This window comes from Schistocerca americana, chromosome X (genome assembly GCF_021461395.2).
Source record: "Schistocerca americana isolate TAMUIC-IGC-003095 chromosome X, iqSchAmer2.1, whole genome shotgun sequence".
Taxonomy (NCBI): Eukaryota; Metazoa; Arthropoda; class Insecta; order Orthoptera; family Acrididae; genus Schistocerca; species Schistocerca americana.
The window spans coordinates 998,222,068-998,238,363 of record NC_060130.1 but is presented as its reverse complement, the minus strand read 5'-3'; positions in this window follow the sequence as shown (position 1 = coordinate 998,238,363).

The following is a 16,296-nucleotide window of genomic DNA, read 5'->3' as shown; positions in this document are numbered from 1 at the left end:
CGTCTCTAACACGGTATCTATCAAATACTGTGAGTGATCTAATATTTCTGCTGTATCCTTAGATGCTACCGACCCCTCATCCACATGTTAAGTCTGAGTATTCTGATCTGTCTTACCAATTACTGTAATTACTGGTTTAGGAAAAATAACCGCCTGGTGAGCGCGAGTGTCCTCATACACGGGAACAAGTTTTCCTGCCTCGGCCTACTACTGTTTCCTTTATTTCCATTATAGTTAACTGGCACAGTATTGCTTTCTGCACTGTTGTTTACCTGCATAATTTTGTTCGGAACAAAATTACTATCATTTGGATGGCAGTTTTGGTTCTGATAATTATTTCTCCAATTCCTACCTCTCTTAGGATGGCGAACACCTACTGTTCTGATCTTTACATTGCCATTCTGCTCGTTCTTAAAATTACTACTAGTGTTATTACCATTTCTGTTATTACGTGCTTGCTCCTCATTGGCAGCAACACGCTCTACACGTTCCAAATATTCAATGAAATGATCCAGATTGTCTCTTGGGGCAGATATAATTCTAGTTTGCCAATACCATGGCAGTTTGGCTTCATTTGGCTTATAATTTCAGGTTTTAGCTTTTCGGCCAAATGTGACAAACGTGAGATCCATGACCTAGCAAACTCTTTAATAGATTCCTTGCCTGCATTGAAGCGTTTTCCACTCCAAAATTCTCTCAACACTTCATTTTGCTTATTACTAGACCAATACTCATTAATGAAAGCGGTTTGAAATTCCGCTAATGTTTTACACTTCAACATAACATCAGCTGACCAACGCATGGCGTCACCTGCTAAATGGCTTCTAATAAATGAGATTTTCTCTCGTTCAGACTAAGTTAGTGGAATCACATCTTCAAAATCGTTCCAGAAATCTAGCGGGTGGATATTTTTATCTGGATCGAACCGCAAGAACTGCCGACACCCGATAAAAGCGGCGTTTGCAGCTACAACTTGTTGCATACTACCATTACCAGAAGTTACTGAAGCTACTTAACTCTCAATGTTAGCAATGTTAGTACTAATATTTTCTACTCTCATTTCAACATTATCTACTCTTTCCACAATATGAGTAGTATCAGTTTTGATTGCATCTACTTCTGCTTGACATATGTTTACTTTTATATTAACATCTTTAAACCCATCTGAGCACAGTTCAGATTCCGCCTTGATTTTTTCTGTTAACTTGTGCTCCAGCTTCGCATCTTCCATTTGGAAGTCTTTGCGAACCTCAGCAACTACGGATTTTACTGTTTTATACATCTCAGAAAACTGTTGAGCAACCTTTTTCTTAATATCCTCATGATTGTAATCAATTTTATAATTCAAACTGTCCAGATCCTCTTTCAACTTATTGCAACCAGCCTTGAAGGTATTGTCCATTACCTCCAATCGTTTGTTAAAATTTGTTTGGCTGGCCACAATCCTGTTATTTAACTCAATTATATCAGATTTTAACTCAGCTGTCATTGTAGCATTACTGGCTGACATTTTTGCATTACTGCTTTTGACCTCAGTTATTTCAGACTTTAATTCAGCATTACTGGTAGCTATTGCTTGTAACATAACATTTAAATCAATAGCCTGTAACCTCCCCCCTCACTTACCGACCTTAATGACAGTGAAAAATTAAACCGCGTGCACCTAATGGAAATTTGGGAAAAGCAATCGTCACCGAAGTTAATCTGTCGGTAAAGAGGGAGGAAAGGGTTACATCTAAATGAAAGGAAAAATGCAAATGAAACTGGTGGAAATTAATTTTGAAAAGGGGTAGAGTTAATAAAGAAAGTAAATGTGCGGCCGTTACGTTAACAATTAACTAGCGGTAATTAGATATTTGAGATTTGGGGGAAATCACGGTCGCCAGTCCTAAGGACAATTACTATAGTAACTGAAAAAGAAAGGTTATTACACATATAATTAACACTAGAAGCGTGGCAACTGAAGGTTGACACGTGTAGTGTGAAATCTGAAAGTTTGTCAGAAGTAATAAATTTCGCTACGCTCTGACTTAATTTAGCAAAAGAATTAATAAAACTGGAAAATCGAAAGTTAGTTTAGTGACTGAAGTTAATAGTGAGCTTTCTTTCTGAAGCACATCGAAATACAGTTAGTCTTGGACTACCTCAACAATCATTTCTAAAGCTACTTGAATCTACGCAATTTAGAAAGAAGAGATTTAACTTTGAACTTGAATTAAATGATTCTGAACAATTAACAATAGTAAAATTTAGTACGTACCAAGCTGAGCTGCAGTCACAGGTAACTAAAATACGGTAACAAAACTCGCACTCTTAATTTGTGCTCGTGTAACCTAAATATTGTAGCCAGCTACTGAACTTTGAAATTAAAGCAGTGAAATCTAATTATATTATTTTAATGCTGGCGTTTGAATTTCAACGACACTCGGGTTCATTTCGGAAAAGGAAGGGACCCTGCTTGGCAATGAAATTGGGACAATGAGCAACAAAGGTTCATGCTAAGTTGCTGTAATTTTGCGAGGCAAATGGAACAATTTGAAAAGCTGAGGTCTGCCATACAGTTCTGAAACTTTACGTGCTTTTAGTCTTCCTTGTTGGTTGATTGAAGGTTTGAAGCCGTCGATAGAGGAGGTGACGACAGTCACTCATTGTCGGCCGTCGCTGTTGCAGAAGCTGGATGTTGGCGCGCCTTCTTCTCGACACGGTCACCAGGCGAAACGGGCTCTTGATGTGCGCCAGCTAATGCTTCCCGTCCGCGACACCATGTCAGAAACTATCATCGCGAGTCGGTCGCAATTACATGCTGCCAAACCCCGAAAGCGCGGCAACTCGCGGGAGCGTCACACAACACCTGCTCCACTCGCTACTCCCGCCAGACTCTCACTGTTCCGCCCGCGCTCCACGCGGCAGAGTTAACACTACCAAAGATCCTACAAACTTTGATTCTTTACACGACCTATCGATGTAATCGTTCGATAGCAGTTTTCCCTAGGCAAGACCCAGCGTAAAAATACTAATACTCTTTACACAACAAACCAATTATACATCGACATAAGTGCATAAATATATATATACAAACAGTAAAACAATTACAATATATAAAGAGACAGAAATGTCATATCTTGAGGTAACAAAACAAGGAAAAAAATAATAGTACAATAGATGGAAATAGGAGGATATGCATTTCCGGCGTTACACGTGCCCCACATTGTCTGAGGATGTTCGTGTAACGTAAACAGACTCAGAAAATGTCCCAAAAAAGAAACAGCGGAAATGCATATGCTCAAAACATCAACAAAATTTAGCATTCGTCTAATTAACCATAAATCAATTTTTTAGACCATAATAATTGAGTGGAGACACTCCTAATCTTATTCCACTCTGTCATCTTGATCAAAATAAAACAGGTTGACAACATATTAAAATTCATAGAAAATATAGAAAATGGTTTAGCTATTCCAAAATCATTAAAATTCGTAACACTATCAGAAATGCAATACTATTTGCAAAATTGATCAGAGTACATGGTCATAAAAAACAGGTATATCAAAATACGCAAACTAATAATTAATTACATAGAATACACATATTTATGTAACCTTTTCATAATTAATATTCTCGTCATGTCCAATTAACGCTAAACAAGAAAATAATATACAGCAGATAAAATAAAACTTAAATATTGACAGTAGAATTCTTTCAGCTGTCCAGGAAGAAAAACAATTCCGCCTTCCGTACTCGCAAGTACAAAGAATGCCGACAGCGGCCCAAGAGCCAACAGCGGCACAAGAGCCGACAGCGGCTCGCCTCGCCAGTATTGTTGCGCCCGCGTGTGCGGCACGCTTGATCTCACTCGCCCTTGTGACGGCGTTTCCAGAACGTCCGTTTCACTGAATTCTTTCGGAAAAACTCACTCCCGAGTAATCTCAAGGAGTCCATAAACACTATCACAGTGGATAACTCAACACTGTCCATCATCACACGCATGTACTAGCCTGAAACTTAAAACAGCGTCTAAGTACATCGGCAATGACTAGTAAATCATATATTTATGAAATCTTACAGCTATTTACAAAATCATATTTACATTCCTTAATCTACTGTGACTCAGCTGAAAACTTAAACTAGCAGCTTGGATTTTTCAGTTGATTAGATCATGATTAAACTGATTAAAATTAAATTGATTAATCAAAATTAATTACTTATTAATTACAACTTCTTTAATGACCTCTAGGTCAGGCAAAAGCATCGCCACATGGCACATCCTTAAATCTTACACTCTATATCTACATACTGTGCAAATTACCCTATCTGTGGTACTAATCAATCCTTGGTTGGTACAATTTCAAGTCTACAATATTCCGTAAGCATTTGTGTGAGGTATACCAATGACTTTATATGGTCCATTATAAACAAACTTAAATTTAGAGATTTCATGGTCTATCTCGCTCGATTTCTCATGAGCTTTTACAAGTACTAAGTCTCCGATTGCAAACTTAGCAAAACGCGCTTTAGCGTCATGACGACGTATGCGAGCATCGGCTTTTAGCTTCATTACTTCTCGCAAACGATCTTTTTTCACACCAATACTAATGTTAATCCGTGGAGGGAATTTGATTATCTCTTCCAATTCACTTTCTACACTTTTGTCAATGCCGAAATTCCTCATGTTATGGCAGTTCAAACTCATTCCTACGTCAATGTCATCCGGCCAGTTAACAATGTGTATAGGCTGGTATTGCCTATGCACACCGTCTCCTGCCTCGTCAAAACCAACTACCATTGTTTTATCTAGTGACATACATGTCAAAGTTTTGCTTTCGCAGTTAATCACTGCACGGTACTTTAATAGCCAATCTAACCCGATAATTACTTCCGTAGTTAAGTCTGGCACGACGACAAACTCTTGTTCAAATCGTGCCCCACATATCTCGAAGTTGACAAAAATCTGTTTTGTGACCGGTTTACTGGCCTTCCCAGTAGCACTGATAATTTTCACTCCTGTTACTGGCATAACTACGATGCCAGGTCTGTCTTTCAGTAACTCAAATATTTTCCCAGATACAGCACTCAATTCTGCACCGGTGTCAATCAACACGTTTAGTTGTAGGTCGTGCATATTAACAGACACTACTATCTGTCTACAGTTGTCCTCGACTGTTTCTTTATTTTCCCACAGTAAATCCTCGTCTATATCCAGGTCATTCCAGAGAAAACCATCCGGCTTTGATCCTAAATCCGGTTTATCTGGCGGCTTTTTCAGCCTCTGTTCACATACAGTTTTTATTTCAACACGTTTGTCCTGAGGCTTAGTCTGTAGCGTCGCCTCCAATACCGAAACCTTTTCCTGTAACTCGTCAACTAGTGAGTGTAGCTTTGCTATCAATTCACTAATTGTCACCTTCGTTGATTCCTCTTTAATCAGATTGATCTCATCTGCCAATCTACCTGGAGACATGTGCCCAGTAGTATCTGCAATTACTTCCTCTGGATCTGCGCAACCCACACTGCTATCGTCTGACCGTATAACGTCAGCTCTAACCTCATACACACTGTAATCTACGTGGTTTTCTACCAATCGTGTCCGGCTATCACTAAAATTTTAGTAATCTTTCTCCTTAATACTCTCGCAACGTTTAAACTGGAGGTTTGCGTCGGATGGGTCGGCTACTTCTATCACTATAACTTTCGGTAAAGTCTGCCGGTTAGGGCCAGAACTTTCCGTTACTACTTCAACATCTAACTCCTGCGGGACGAAACACGACGAATCTTGCTCGTGCTCCCCATTAACATCAACTATTTCTGGTAAAGTCTGCCGGTTAGGGCCAGAACTTTCCATCACTTCACAAAAACTATCTACCTGCGGGACGAGACGCGGAAAATCCTGCACGCGCTCCCCATAAACACTTCTCCCATACAGGCCCCTATAATCTCTTAGTTCGTCGTATAAGCGACCGAACTGCCTTAACCAGACCTCATCCCTCTCTGCATCCCCTCGCTCGATGACGGACGTGTTATCCGACATCTGATCTTCTCTCAACACTTGCGAATCATTCTTAAACTCAGCCTCCAGTTCCGCTGTGGGTATTACAGCTGCCTCTTTATAACCGATTTCCGGAACACTACTTAAATTGTTCTCACTGACAGTGAATGTACTTCCTACTGCCGTGTATACAACTGATCTACTACTTGTGGGCGCACTCCTTTCTCCTAACACTGGCACACTCTCCCGCCGTTGATTATTCCACACGGAATTTTCATATCGACGACACCTGGGTTTTCTCCTGCTATTGGGCCGCCAAAATTTCTCCACGCCCGGTCGGCCCCTCACCGGCGCGGCTAATGGTTTCCCTGTCTCGTCCCAGCAGATACGCTCTCCGGATGCTGCTGAGGCGGCTTATCACACCCTCTGACGTTATTACTATTGCGCGAAGCCCGTATCACGCTAGTATGATACTGGTTTCCGTTATTCCTGTTATTATTTGCATTGTATCGATTGTTATTACGGTCCGAACCATTATTGTTATTCCTGCGGTATGCATTATTCCCATGGTTATCGTTGTTATGGTTGGGGTGGTACCCGTTGTTGTTACCACGGCCTCTACCACTGTCGCGATTATTGCGCCAATTGTCCTCGTCCTCAACTCTTTCCAGGAAATCATTGATTGTCCTGTAATTGCTTCCTACGTAGCGTTTTGTATCATCTGGAAGCTTCTTGTAGAGTTCCCAGACTATTTCGGATTCCGTGCGGCGATCACGCAAATATTCCAACTTGCGGATCCAGCCCTCACAAAACTCCTTCATCGAGCCGCGCGAATTCGCATCGAAAGGCCTCGATACGACAAATTCGCGCCAGACACTTTGCTGTTTTTGCTCTGACCAGTATTCAGCCAGAAACAAATTTTTAAACTCGTCAAAAGTCAGGTTCGTAATGTTGAGGTTTAAGCCCCAACGCTTGGCATCACCAGCCAGCACATCAATAACCGCATTAATTTTTCTCTCATTAGTCCATGATATGGGTAAAACTCTTTCACAATTTTTAATGAAATCCGTCGCGTGTATACCGCCTTTTTTCAAGGGGTCGAACCGCTCCTCTTTCGTCAACAATTCCGAACTATGTGCACAGATTGGCACATAGCTCTGTTTTTCAAGTTTCTTTTCTAATTCCGACACTCTCGTAATTACTTGGCAAGTGGTTGTCGCAAGCGTTTCCACTTCCCTCTTTTTCTCTTCGCAGGTATTAGCCTGCTCCCTCACTTTAGTGTCTACTTCGGACACTAAAGCCTTTAAAGTTTCCACCTTCTGTTGATCCTCTTTTTTCATTAATTGAATTTGTTCCGTCACCTTATTCTCGATGATCGGAGCAACTGCTTCTCCTACACTTTTCTCGATTCTGCTAATTTCGGAATCAAAACGAGTATTTATGCTCGCAATTTCCGCCTGAACGCCTATCATTTCCTGTTTAAGATTACCGATTTCGGTATTAATCACGACAATATCGTCTTTGATTTTATCAACTTTTGTATCAACAACTCCAACATTGTGGTTAACAACATTAATAGCTTTGTTCTGAGTGTCTAGCTTTCGTTCAATTTTTTCAGACTGAGCTTCTTGCTTGGCAGACAGAGCTATAATTTCTGCCGATTGACTCTTGATTTCATTAATCAAAGCATTCAATAAATCAGTTACATTCCCAGAGACTACCGGTTTTACCTCCGTAGCTGGTTCCTCTATATATGTTCCCCCGTATTCATCATCAAGGGGTACAGATTTGATTTTCGCTTCCGATTCCGAAACATTTTCTAAAGTTTGGAATTCCATTTCTGCTCTTTGTTGCGTTTCGGCGGTTGCGTCTTTCATGCTAGCCGCCTGCCCCTGAACAATGGGAACCGCCGTGCGCGTTTCCCACTGTTCGACCGATTGTTCCGTATCCAAGTCTACCAAATTTTGGTAATTGTTGCCTTCACTCATTTTAATAATTTTCAATATAAATGACAAATCTCAAATATAATTGGGATTACTCCCACTACTTATTCTCGCTGACGTAACGGCCTGTACGTAACCAGTACTTTGTTACGAGATTTGCACCATACAAAATTCGTGTCCAGAACAACCTCAAAACTGAAGATTGTCCTGTCACCAGGTCGCCACGTGTAACCTCCCCCCTCACTTACCGACCTTAATGACAGTGAAAAATTAAACCGCGTGCACCTAATGGAAATTTGGGAAAAGCAATCGTCACCGAAGTTAATCTGTCGGTAAAGAGGGAGGAAAGGGTTACATCTAAATGAAAGGAAAAATGCAAATGAAACTGGTGGAAATTAATTTTGAAAAGGGGTAGAGTTAATAAAGAAAGTAAATGTGCGGCCGTTACGTTAACAATTAACTAGCGGTAATTAGATATTTGAGATTTGGGGGAAATCACGGTCGCCAGTCCTAAGGACAATTACTATAGTAACTGAAAAAGAAAGGTTATTACACATATAATTAACACTAGAAGCGTGGCAACTGAAGGTTGACACGTGTAGTGTGAAATCTGAAAGTTTGTCAGAAGTAATAAATTTCGCTACGCTCTGACTTAATTTAGCAAAAGAATTAATAAAACTGGAAAATCGAAAGTTAGTTTAGTGACTGAAGTTAATAGTGAGCTTTCTTTCTGAAGCACATCGAAATACAGTTAGTCTTGGACTACCTCAACAATCATTTCTAAAGCTACTTGAATCTACGCAATTTAGAAAGAAGAGATTTAACTTTGAACTTGAATTAAATGATTCTGAACAATTAACAATAGTAAAATTTAGTACGTACCAAGCTGAGCTGCAGTCACAGGTAACTAAAATACGGTAACAAAACTCGCACTCTTAATTTGTGCTCGTGTAACCTAAATATTGTAGCCAGCTACTGAACTTTGAAATTAAAGCAGTGAAATCTAATTATATTATTTTAATGCTGGCGTTTGAATTTCAACGACACTCGGGTTCATTTCGGAAAAGGAAGGGACCCTGCTTGGCAATGAAATTGGGACAATGAGCAACAAAGGTTCATGCTAAGTTGCTGTAATTTTGCGAGGCAAATGGAACAATTTGAAAAGCTGAGGTCTGCCATACAGTTCTGAAACTTTACGTGCTTTTAGTCTTCCTTGTTGGTTGATTGAAGGTTTGAAGCCGTCGATAGAGGAGGTGGCGACAGTCACTCATTGTCGGCCGTCGCTGTTGCAGAAGCTGGATGTTGGCGCGCCTTCTTCTCGACACGGTCACCAGGCGAAACGGGCTCTTGATGTGCGCCAGCTAATGCTTCCCGTCCGCGACACCATGTCAGAAACTATCATCGCGAGTCGGTCGCAATTACATGCTGCCAAACCCCGAAAGCGCGGCAACTCGCGGGAGCGTCACACAACACCTGCTCCACTCGCTACTCCCGCCAGACTCTCACTGTTCCGCCCGCGCTCCACGCGGCAGAGTTAACACTACCAAAGATCCTACAAACTTTGATTCTTTACACGACCTATCGATGTAATCGTTCGATAGCAGTTTTCCCTAGGCAAGACCCAGCGTAAAAATACTAATACTCTTTACACAACAAACCAATTATACATCGACATAAGTGCATAAATATATATATACAAACAGTAAAACAATTACAATATATAAAGAGACAGAAATGTCATATCTTGAGGTAACAAAACAAGGAAAAAAATAATAGTACAATAGATGGAAATAGGAGGATATGCATTTCCGGCGTTACAAGCCCCAGTATCTTTGGGTTGCTCACTAGCTGGTTTTTTATCATGCTCAGATGACGAAAAACTAGCTCCAACACCAGAATCATCAAAACTAAATGAAACTTCTTATTGATCAGTCATATCTAACTTCTCCTGTTTAAACTCTACCACCTCTGATGACTGTTTCGTTTTTAGCTCATCAGATAAACTATCATCCAATTTCACTTTAACATTACTATTTTCATGCATATTTACACTTGAACCATTGTCTGAATTTACAGTTCCCTCAACAGACATAGGTTCTGATTTAAGTTTAACCTCAGTTTCTTCTGGCGGTTCCACCGCCGACAGCCTTTTAGTGCAGGTTAGTAAAATTTTTAACAGCTTTTCACTTAACTTAGTTCCTTCTGCACAACGTATGGCGTGACTGCGGTCAGGCGAAACTGGCTTCTCGCGATGCCGGCAGCGCCGCTAGACTCAGTGCCAGCTCCGTCAATCCAGATGCGTTGTTAATCCAATTGCGTCGTCCACATGCACACGTAACACTATCACTGTTCTATTACTCAGTTGCGTGTCGCATTTCACTCCCGAATTCCAATATTTAAAAATCACTTTCACTTTTACTCAGTTCCTTTCCTGGCCGATGCACCATATGTGGGGCGGCGGGTGGAATAATGGAATAAAAAGTTTTGTTTATTTATTATAATTGGTGTTATTAAATTTCCCACCCAATGCACCATATGGGGGCGGTGGGTGGAATTTATTGTTATTATAAATGTTCCTATTATTTATGCTGTTGCTTGCCCTTCTCAACACTGGCTCTCTAACTACAATATTGGCAACTAGAAAGTGATTAGCAAGACGTGATGCCTGTAATTAGAATTCCTAGTGCCCACTTCATCTGAGAAATACATTTATAGCTACGGCTTATAGCTCTGAAGAATTTGGAGATTGTTTGGGATTCATAATCAAAAACCGATTCTCTCTAAAATGTTCACTATATTCTGAAAGTCACAGACCAAAAAAAATCCACACAATCCAACTAACAGAGCAGTTCAGAGTCTAATGCGCTGATGCAACTATAACTGTTCAAATTAAATGTTTAAGTGAATGCTCGCCATAATTTGATGATAATGTTCATCAAACGCCACGCTAAATAATGGCAGAACGTCTGTCCCACAGTGGCACGTGAAAATACGACATACGTAAACTGAAGATAGATCATTAAAGTCATCCCAGACTTAACACTTCACTCGCAAACGATTTCATGGTTACGCGTATCCCGAGTAACTTATTATGGCATCCGAGGCTGTTTACAGCAATGATACCGACGCGACGCGACGCGACGCGACGCGACGCGACGCGACTCTCAGCACAGGTGGTGCGCTAATCAGCGTCTGGAGAGAACTGGGGCCTTTCTCTCTCGCGCAGCGTTCTTATGTATAAAGCCGCGGTGCGGACGGCTAAGGGAACGCCTGATCAAATCCGCTCTCCCGACTAGCCGCTGGGCTAGTAATGCACCACTCTAAGTTATCGAATACATCATTGCTTCCTTTGCTGATGGCCGATGAAGCTCTCAGTTTAAATGTGCAATCAGCATACAGGTAAGTAATCATAATAAAAGTCAAATATTTTGGGCGAGAGAATTAATTTAATTACACTACACGCAATAGACGAGCTCTGAACTTGCTCTTTCGAGATACGCTATCGCTATAGTTTTATAGTCATTCAGTTGAAACTTTTCACATCTTTATGATTATAGCGGATCTCCCTTCTACATCCTAGCCTTATTTAATCGCCTGCTTAATCTATCTTGCTTCCTTAATTTCTAAGACAAAAACCAGAAAATCATGAATTTCAACAAAAATTTTAATTTGTGAGATCCAGAATACTGTTTCTACTAAATTATTATGCAAAAGGAATCTAAATATAAATTTTTAAGCTTCTAGCTCTTTTCTGTTGCGCCAATGATTTTTACAGAGAAACGTCCAAATTTCGAAAATGGTTAAAGTTATTGAACTGATATTCAACACATATTGATTTAGTATTACTCCTGACATGCTAGAAACGTTTCAGGTTATTTACTTGATTTTTAAAGTATTGCGCAACATTTATGATGTCAGAGCTAGTTACAGCGGACTAGGCTGGCACGCAATGGAAGGACTGATGTGAATTTTATAAGGCGTGAGTATGCTGCTTCCCTACAGTTGGTCGGCGGCAGAGACGTGCACAATGCGCGAGTAGCATCTATGAGTCTGTAGTCGATCTGTGTTGGCATGTCGATGTATCATTGTGAGCTGTACTGTAACGATGTCTTTGTGAGTTTATCACAGCAAGTGCCGGATTCTATGATTTATCAAGGTTGAAACCACTATCTCTATTAATTAAATCCGTCTTCAAGCGAATTTCCTTCAGTATCGAGTCCCAAAGGGATGATGTAATTGCCAAAATTTCGACGTTGTCATACAACATACTGTGACCAGTGTCAATACAGTGCTCTGCCACTGCCGACTTGTTAGGTTGTAAAAGTCTTGTGTACCCCTGGTGTTCTGTACATCTTTCTTGGACAGTACGAGTTGTTTGTCTGATGTAAGAAAGGCCACATTCACATGGAATTTTGTAAACTCCAGCTTTTCGGAGCAGCAAATCATCTTTGACGGAGCCCACGAGTGCAGCTGTCATGGGTGGAGGTTAGCAGAGTTTAGTCTGTTCGTGGCCGTAGCTAGCCACTTTTAGTTTCCCAGCCCATGGACCTTATGGCATTGCCATTGTCTCTGCTTTTGTTCAACTGTCCTCGGAAAAGCTGGATTTAGATATATCCAGCACGACTAACTATCTGGATGACATTTTCATCACTTATGAAAACACCCAGAAACTGGTTTCCAAGTTTGGTGCCCCTTTTGCTGTTCTCCAATACGCCAGTCTCAATTGTAACACACCTGTCTCAAGTGTGAGAGAACTAAGAAAGGCTTTGGCTTTGCGTTCATATTCAATAAATGCCACCATTATTGGTATAGCAGAAGATTCAAGTTATTTCCTACCCATAAACCTTTTTTACCAATATTGAAGACAGACTTCAATATTCCAACCAAATCAGTGTATCGCTGCAATGAGAGTAGTAGGGCTACCTGTGTAACACCCCACTCTCCATTGTTGTCAGATCTATCCAAGATGGCGGTAATGACATCATACTAGATTGTTGCGTGTAGACTTAGCAACAGTGCATGATGTCATCCAAGAAGGCAGCCGTGACGTCGTTCAAGATGGCGGGTTTTGACAGGAATATGGGTCAACTGGGCTACCTCCATTAACCTCACCACCAGCCCCTACCCCAGAAAAATTGCGGGAAGATCAAATTCCAAAAGAATAGTGCACCACACCACAATTATCGCTACTAACCTAAGAAAATCGCAGGAAAATAGGTCACCTGAACTACCTCCACTCACCTAAGTCATCCAACCGCCGCCTCTTTCTAGGAATTGCTGGGAAAAGGACTCAGCCTGTGCTCGATAGGATGCATGTAAGTATGTTGCAGGCTGACTTTGTATAAGCAGTTTGAGGCAGTTGCTCCATCCAGTGTGTTCTCCACAAGGTCTAGACTCTAACTCACGTAGTACACAGCACCACCACCAGAGGGCCCTGTCGTCCATTCGATGACATAATCCAAGATGGTCGCTGTGATGTCAGCTGATGATGCGAGTACAATTACCCAATATGGCGAGAAACAGTGTGGTTGCCATGGGGTCTGGAGTCCAACTAACCTAGTACACAGTACTGCCACTAGAGATTACTGTCATCCATTCTGTGACATGAACCAAGATGGCGATCTGGGGTGGGAGAAAATGGTGGGAAAACGACTCTGCCTGCTCTGGATATAAGTCTTTCTTTTGCAGCCAGTGTCTCCACTACAAGATCTAGACACCAACTGACACAGTACACAGTACAGCCACCACAGGATGCTGTCATCCCTCCTGTGACATAATCTAAGAGGGTGGTCTGGGGGGGGGGGATTTTGTGAAAATGACTCAGCCTGCGCCAGGTCGCTGGAGAAAGTAAGGAAGGAATGTACTTTATTTATTTTGGAATAATTTATTTAGTGATCGAGTATATTTGCCACACTGATACAAAACACATGCTTGGAGTCCCTTCACACAACCCACAGACCTTTAAACTACCTATAAATAACGCTCTGCAGACACGCAAACAACTCCTAATTTACCAAAATAATTTCAGAACAGACATGCAGACTCCTCCTAAATAATGCAGTACACTGATGTGTAGACACGTCCATTACTTGTAAACTGTCCAAATAACGCATAGCACAGCCTACAGACCAGCTAGCAAAATAATGCAACAGACACACAGATAATGTACACAGACACCATCTGCCACCCTCTGACCATTGGACTGCACAGGAGGCTACTGCACACGCTCCCAGAAGTTGGGATGCACCGACACCCCCTGTGAAGTGACGCGCAGATGCCCATTTGGATTCCGCATGCATGATGCAGCAACATCACTTTCATACTTGCTACCTAAGAAATTCCTCTCGAAATACGTGTTCACCTAGGCAAAATAGCTGACGTGACTGGATGGGAGTGAAAACCTATTTACAGAGCACAGAAGCTCCAGGGTGGCCCACACGTGCATGTGTTCGCCACTGCTGGTGTGTACCCTCCCTCTACCTGCGGTCCGGCGAAGAGCTAATTGCCAAGCAACGCTGCAGAAATCCGATCCATAATTGCAAAAGCTGCTTTTTCCCTAGTGATTCCAATGGACCATGTGTGACGTCTGGCTGACACATCACCGTGCGCAGGTACATACCATCGCAAGTGCATCTAGCAACTTCCTCAATGTTATACTGGAGCCATATGGCTATCTAAAATTATAACCAAGTCGAACTCTAGTAAATTGCATAGTGTCCTAGAAATACCTAACGTGCGCTTTTGTAGGAGTTTTCGTGATGTCTCAGCTTGCATGAACGGAAATTCTTGCCCTGAAAGATCCTGTTTACGAAAATAGCGCAGAATAACATCGAATGCAGTCTTCCTAGCGGTCCTAACGTGGCAAGCTGTCCATCATGTATAGCACTTCCTCCTTTCAACATACACAAACATTGCCACTATTATGTAGAGACTCCTATATCCGTGCACAAAGGATGTCTTGTGACTGAATGGGGGATTGTGATTGGCTCTTATAGAATTTACCCGCAGAATTACTGGCGCCGTCGGTGTGGAAGCACCGTCCACCTTCCTGTTTCCTTCTGCAGATGACACTTTCAGCCGCAAAAACTATTTTACACTGATCGCCATATTGCATGGTCTGTGTCAGGTCGTAAGCTGATATCAAGACACTCTGATCCATGGTCTCTCGCAACGATACTAGACTCCGCACAGTGTAAATCATATTGTTACTGTGGTTACCATAACACGCCACAAACACTGGAGGATTTTAAATAAAAGGGAGTTACAACATAAGGAAACTGGATGAGTTTTATGGCGTTGGCGTAGGTTTCCAAACTACATTTAAACTCATCTGTCATAGTGACGGAATAGCTGATGACTACGTTCTGTTTCGACTGATTCATCATATTGCAGTCATGTACACGATCAGTGTTTCGGTGCTATCCACCCCAGAAGGTGCTGTCCATCCACCAAAACTCTTTCTCCAACTCTAACAAGCGATATCAGTCAATCATTATGCGGTTACCAACAGCATGCCAGTGCACGGATGGGATGGTAAAGGCACCATCGATGTACTCTAATAACAAGCATCACAGTTGATAGTGTGAACAATTTTACAGTAATTTCAGCACGGACCAATGATGTGACAGTATGTTTCTCAATTTCAGTATCATAGCTAAACCACCCCATCTCCACTTTGCGAGTATCATTGCGAACGTGGATAGATGAGTGTGCAGTACGTCCATTCATTGTTAATTCTCGAAGAAAATGGCTCTGAGCACTATGGGACTTAACAGCTGTGGTCATCAGTCCCCTAGAACTTAGAACTACTTAAACCTAACTAACCTAAGGACATCACACACATCCATGTCCGAGGCAGGATTCGAACCTGCGACCGTAGCAGTCGCGCGGTTTCGGACTGCGCGCCTAGAACCGCGAGACCACCGCAGCCGGCTAATTCTCGATGACATACACCATCAAAGTATATCAAACTGCGCTCTACGTATTTCTAACACCTCGAGTATAGTGCTTAAATTTGCGATCTATCTCACAGCGTATGGGAGTCACAGAGCATTCTTGCTGTCTTAGGGTAAAATTAGAGAGCGAAAGACGCTCCTCACAGTGTCACTGACCATCCCGCCATGCGGCACCGTTACCGATTTAATCTGCAACCGACCAGAAGAAGAGCGCTACATTCCACGTCTCGTGAATGCATGGAGTTTTCCGAGTCCTCACCCTTCCAAGTGCACAAGATTACTCAAGAAGCGCCCATGTCGATGAGGTTGGCACTCCTTATCGATTTATAGTAACAGATTTGAAAGTGTCGTGAAATTGTCGTGATGTAATAGTAGACAGTTAAGAAGAACAAGAAATGGATGATTTTTATGTGTG